General features: G+C 41.8%; 1 pseudogene; it reads right to left on the reverse strand.

Moving 5' to 3' along the window:
- Nucleotides 1–5,438: 5,438 nt before the first annotated feature.
- Nucleotides 5,439–6,159, reverse strand: LOC117202642 (Y-box-binding protein 1-like; annotated as a pseudogene).
- Between the last annotated feature and the right edge of the window lie 254 nt (nucleotides 6,160–6,413).

Here is a 6,413-nt window from a genome sequence, read left to right on the forward strand (position 1 = left end):
TTCCATCCTCCACATTTTCATCCTCTCACTCTTGCTTCTCTGGCCAAACCAAACTTCCTTGGGCGCCTGAACTATGCTATGCTCTCTCTGCCTCTGCGATCTTGTACATACCCTTCCTGCCTAGAACATTCTTTCTTCACCTGGGATCCTATGCCTAGCTCACCCTATTCATCTTTCACACATCACTTCCTCAGATGAACCTCCCTGACACTCTGCCATCACCATTATCATCACAGATGGATATCCCTCCCATGGTGGCCACCATCACCTGCCCTTCATTCTGCTAGAGCATGATTGATGCTGTATTGTAACATCCTGTTTCTCTGTCTCCCCTTCAGTGAACTGTAAGGTCTGTAAGGATAGTGATCACGTCCATCTTGTCCAACGTACCGGAACAGTGTCCAGCACAAATTTGGTACTTCATAAAAATCTGTTGAATACATAAATATATTCCAAAGAATAAAACTGCTGGGTCAAAGATATGCAATTTTTTAAGGCTTATGACACATATTTCCAAATCATCCCCCCAAAAGACCTCCCCAGTTTATCTTAACTCCCATAGTGTGTGAATGTGTTCATTTCTTCATGTCCTGGATAGCCTTGCAAAAATTTCTGAAACTCATTTCCCTCCACAGGGCTTTATTTAGGGAGCACTGACTGGAATGATGTGCAGTGGGTTACTGAAGAGTCTCAACTCAGTGGGGTATAAATGTGAAAGTTAATGTTTTCCAGTCACTGCTTTCTGCTGTGTTCTGTTGAATTCCTTTTCCTCATCACTTAATGATATTTTGGGCAGAAAGTGAATGTTCCTGTCGTTTTCAGTTATTAAAAACTCAGTCCAGGTTAAAACTCCCAGTTTGTATCTGATTCAAAGCTCTTCCTCTTTGTCAAAACCCAGAAAGATTTTGGCCTTAGGGACCCAGAAGAAGGAGCAGTGTGGTCTCTTCTTTCCCCTCTGCTCCTCCTCCACCTTCTCCTGGGTCTTACTCTCTAGGCTTAGGGACAGGAAGGAGGGATGGGGAAGCAGGAAGCTTCTCAGCATGACTGAGGACCAGTGGTGGTGAAGAGGCATCTCCAATCTTGGCCTGGTTCAGTCTGATCCCATGTGAGGCTAGTAGATTCTACATTGAAGGTGGAGTGGTGTTTTGGAGCAACGCTCAACTCAACCTGGATCTCCTCTCATATGACAGCTCACTCAGAGTGAAGGGGGCAAAGTCCTCCTTCAGTCCGGGTTATGGTCCCCAACCTTCTCTGGATGGAGGTTCTCCTCACTTGTCACAGCAACTGCCTGGGCAGCCCACAGCTCCTGACCCTTCTCATTCCATGCTCCTGCAGGTGGGACAACAGGAAAGGCTGTGGACTTCTTTTGTGTTCTCCAAGGACGAGGGGATGTGGGTTCCTCCAGTTCTTCCTTCCCAGGCCTTCTGCAGTCCCCTGTCCCTCTGCTGGCATAGGCCACCTCCACAGGCCCCTCACAAAAACCTGTAGACCAGAAGTAGCCAGTTGTCTCTGTGATCACATATGTCTTCCCATGGGAAGAAAAGGGAATCTCCCCTCATCACGAATGCTGTAAGGTTGGCAGGTCTGATGCCATCTCCCCACATTCCCTGATCCTCTTTTCATATAAACCAGGGTGGAAGAATAAAGGCCAGGATTGGGTGTGGATTGAAAGTGGCAGGCCAATTCTGCAACCTGTTTTCAAACCACCTTGTCATTGCCAGGATGCATGGGTTCTGCTCCTGGGCAACACTTTTTAGAATGCAGAGCTCCTCAGTGCTTCTTGTCAACTGCTTTGGTTTGGAGATTGGCCACAATTCTGGGACAGCAGACGACACCCTCCCCCGCAAATCATCTTGTTGTAGGTGTACAACTCATGGTCCTCAACAGTATTTTTATAATAACTGCAGAACCAGATTGCACATGACTATTCCTTGTAGCAGCACTGGGTAAAAGCTAAGGGTGAGACAAGGCAATTTGGAAAATTGTCACATAAAGCAAGAGAGACAGAGCTCAGAGCCCTGTGATGTGAGAGTTGGAGTGGACAAATGTTGGACAATGAAGAGAGTAGGCACTCTTATGCCTCCAGGAACCTTTAGGGTCAGGAGACCTCTCTGTCCAGTCTTGTCCATTGTCAGGGGGTAATCAGACATCTCATGCAAAGCAGAGAGTTGGGGAGAAGCGGGTCCCAGTGAAACCCTCTCACCCTGCTTCAATTCTCCAAATGTAAAAGTCAAGTCCAACTGAGCTGATGCTCTGGTCAGAGCCCCTCCCTGCCTACTGGCACTGACCATAATAAACTGTATGGTCACTTCCCAGAGTCTGAGCTATTACAGGCTGACTGGGTATGTGTAGAGGTGGCCATGGGATGGGAGAGGGTGGCCAGGGGTTGTTTACAGTCCCCCAGCATCCATGAGAAAAGGCATCTTGGATAGGGTCTCAATGAATCAATCATGGCGAGAACAGCCCTCTTCCCTCCAAGCTCTCTGGTACAGTCGATTGAAATAAGGTCCTCAATATTGCAATTACAGTCAGGGTGTTGGGTGCCTTGGGATTCATTAGTCTTGACTTCAGCAGCATTGATTTCTTGTTTAGTAATTAGCTTACCAGAGCCTCTGATGGCATAATTGCTCTATTTACATAATTAAGACATAAATCTTGAGGCTGGATCATAGCCAGGACACTAAGGACACTGGACATTAAGGGCAGCTGGTGCTTGACTTCTTGTAGCTCCAATTCCACACTCTCAGCAGCTGTTGCCATTTGCTTCAGTGACGTCAATGGGCTGAGAAATTGTCCTTAGAAACACATTTTTGAAGGTTCATGCAAGGAGATAAACCTACTTAAACTAGGCTTACAGAGAGATTGTGATGGTTTTAAAATACACTTGCAACTTCTTTGACACTTGTTCCTTCAAAGGGTGGAGTCTAACTCCCCATACCTTCAATGTGGGCCAGAGTCAGTGATGCTTTTCTAAGGAATAGAGTACGGCAGAAGTAATGGTGTGTGATTTCCAAAGTTCTTTCAAAAGCCACTGCTGCTTCTCTCTTTCTCTCTCTCTCTCTCTCTCAGATAGCTTGTTCTGGGGAACTCCACTGCCATGTTGTGATGATACTCAAGCAGGGTGTGGAGAGCCCACATTGGGGAAGAAACTGAGGCCACCTGTTAAGGACTGACACCAACTTGTCAGCTACATGAGTGAGCCATCTTGAAAATATTGCTCCAGCCTCAGACAAGCCTTCAAATGTTGCAGTCCTGGCTGACATCTTGATGACCATCTCATGAGACAGCCCAAGTGAGAACCACTCAGCTAAGCCACTGACAACTTCTGAGTCACAGAAACTGTGAGGATAATAATTGTCTATTATTGTTTTAAACCATCAAGTTTTGGAGTCATTTGTTACTCACCATAAATAACTAATACAGAGGGCATTTCTCTCTCCAGTGCTGTTTCTTCAGGAAAGAAATGGCCTGATGTCAAGACCAAGACAACTAAAAATGTTCATACTTTGTGACCCAGCAACTCCCCTTATAAACATTTATCTTATAAAGATGTTTAAAATGTATCTTATAAAGATGTTTAAAATGTAAAGATGCACAAACTTGCAAAATACTTGTATAAATGTGTTCATTGCAGCATCCTTTGTAATAGTGAAAACTGAAAGCAATGAACATTTCCATCAATAAAGTTCAATTAAATTATAGAGTAAAGCTGAAAAATTCTATGTAAGCCTTAAAGAAATTGAATTAGTAGTAAAAAAATATATTTCTGAGTATAAAACTCCAAGTCCAGATGGTTTCACCAGTGAGTCTCCCAGCAATTTATGAAAGAAATACTTGAATCTTTATACAATCATGAGAAATTAAAAAATAAGTAAACACATTCCAACTTAAGCATAACCTGGATACCAAACCTGGCAGAAATATTAAAAGAATTGAAAATTATAAGCAAATTTCACTCTTGAACATAGATGCAATCATTTTCAAAAAAATTTTAGAAAGAAAATCCAACCATTTATAGGAGGATATAAAACATGAGTAAGTTGGATAAAATGCAAAGCTGATTCAACATTAGAAAAATCAGTCAAGATAATTTACCTTATTAATAGGATAAGGAAAAAATATATATGATTATCCCAATTGATGTGGGAAAATCTTTTGATAAAATGCAACATTCATTTATAATTTTAAGGAAGAATCACTTAGCTGAATAGAAATAGAAAGGGTGCTTTCTTTTTATTATTATTATTACTATTTAACTATTAGTATTACTAATACTAATTACTATTAGTATTACTATTACTATTTACTATTTAACAGGTGCTTTCAGTTTATTGACATTTTTGGAAAAAAATAAGAATCAAACATTTATTACAATTTAAAACTGAGTTATATTATATATATAACATATCCAGAGAAAACTAAAATTCAAAAAGATACATGCATCCCAATGTTCACAGCAGCACTATTTACAATAGCCAAGACATGGTAGGAACCTAAATGTCCGTCAACAGATGAATGGATAAAGAAGATGTGGTATATTTATACAATGGAATACTACCCAGCTATAAAAAAGAATGAAATAATGCCATTTGCAGCAACATGGATGGACCTAGAGATTGTCCTTCTAAGTGAAGTAAATCAGATCGTGAAAGAAAAATATAATATAATATCACTTATATGTGGAATCTAAAATATGATATAAATGAACTTATTTACAAAACAGAAACAGACTCACAGACATAGAAAACAAACTTAGGGTTACCAAAGAAGAAAGGGGGGGTGTACATTAGGAGTTTGAGATTAGCAGATACACAGTACTATATATTTATAAAATAGAAAAAATATATATATATATAGTACATATATATGTACTATATGTACTACACAGTACTATATATTTATAAAATAGAAAAAAAACAAGGTCCTACTGTATAGCTCAGGGAACTCTATTCAATATCTTGTAATAAACTATAATGGAAAAGAATATATATATATATGTACACACACACATATATACACACACATATCTATATATATCTGAATGACTTTGCCATACACCAGAAACTACCACAACATTGTAAATCAGCTATACTTCAATTTTAAAAAGTAAATTAAAAAAAGATTAAAATGAGTTCTTAAAAATCTCAACTTGACCAGATATAAAACAATTTTAAAACCTCTAAAGATATACTGAGAAAAAACAGGCTTTAAAAAAACCCACATTTGTCATTAACCAGAAAGAGACATCTTTAGATAAACATGAGAAAAGCCATAAGCTGCACAGATATTGCAGATGGTTCTAGCTACCCAGTCAACAGGCAAAGAGCAAGCACTTACGGTCTTCTCCCATTTTCGTTCATTCTTATTGCTGGAACTTCATACTCATTTCCTCTCCTCGGATGACTAAATCTGATAATGGTAGAGATGGTAAGCCCCATTTACTCAGCCATGGCCTGCTTGGCCTCAGGAGCAGTCAAACTCTCAGCTGCTTTTGGCTCTTTGCCACCTTGCGGTAGTGGGTTTTCTGGGCGTCTTCTGTGGAATAGATGCTGAGGTGTCTGCTGACCTGGGATCTCCTCTTCTTGATTTCCTTTATCTTCTTCATTGCTATCCTCTGTAGGCTGTCTTCTGCGAGAAGAGCCCCTGCAGAATCACCGTCAATAACCTGATACGTGTTGTCTCACGGGTCTACCTTGTTCTCCTACACTCTAGTTCTCAGCACCCTCCTCCCTTCTCCCTGCACAGGGCTACTGTGTGGGGTGCCCATAGGGTCTCTGTAGGGTGCCTGTGGTAGGGATGGTGCTGCTGGGCCCGGCCTTCTGGAGCCCTCTTCAATCCCTTTCTTTCCACTCTCACTCTTCTGAAAATTCTGCTGGTAATCATGTGGCGGACCCCTACCACACGCGTAGGGTCTATAAGCACTGTTCATGCTCTGCTGCTGCCTTGCTCTGGAACTCCACCAGGACCTGTAACATCTGCTGCTTCTGCATCCTTTTCCCCTTCAACAACATCAAACTCCAGTCTCTCCACATCTTACACTGCAAAGGTAATTCCTGGGATTTCCTTTCTGGCATTCTGGTGTGCAAAAACATCTTCCTGTTGATGAAACCATATCTGTTTCTTATATTGAGCTTTTTTTACTTTTCCCAAAACCCTCATTGTGATGACTTTCTCGGTGCCTCCTAGATGAGGCTGCTGGGGCCACTGCTCCCTTCACCCACTGCTCCAGGTGCGGGGTTTGGTATGGGCATCACTGAGAGCCAGACTGTGCGGTGCTGGGTCTCGCCTGGCTGCTCGTGGGTGTGGTGATGGTGACTGGGTCCAGCTGTAGCAGCTGTGGCTCCTCCGGAGTGTGATAGTAACTAAGATGATGGTGGCAGTGGTGCAGCTCAGGACTCTCTGAACAGGACATC

The sequence above is a fragment of the Orcinus orca genome, chromosome 8 (assembly GCF_937001465.1).
Source record: "Orcinus orca chromosome 8, mOrcOrc1.1, whole genome shotgun sequence".
NCBI classification, from domain to species: domain Eukaryota; kingdom Metazoa; phylum Chordata; class Mammalia; order Artiodactyla; family Delphinidae; genus Orcinus; species Orcinus orca.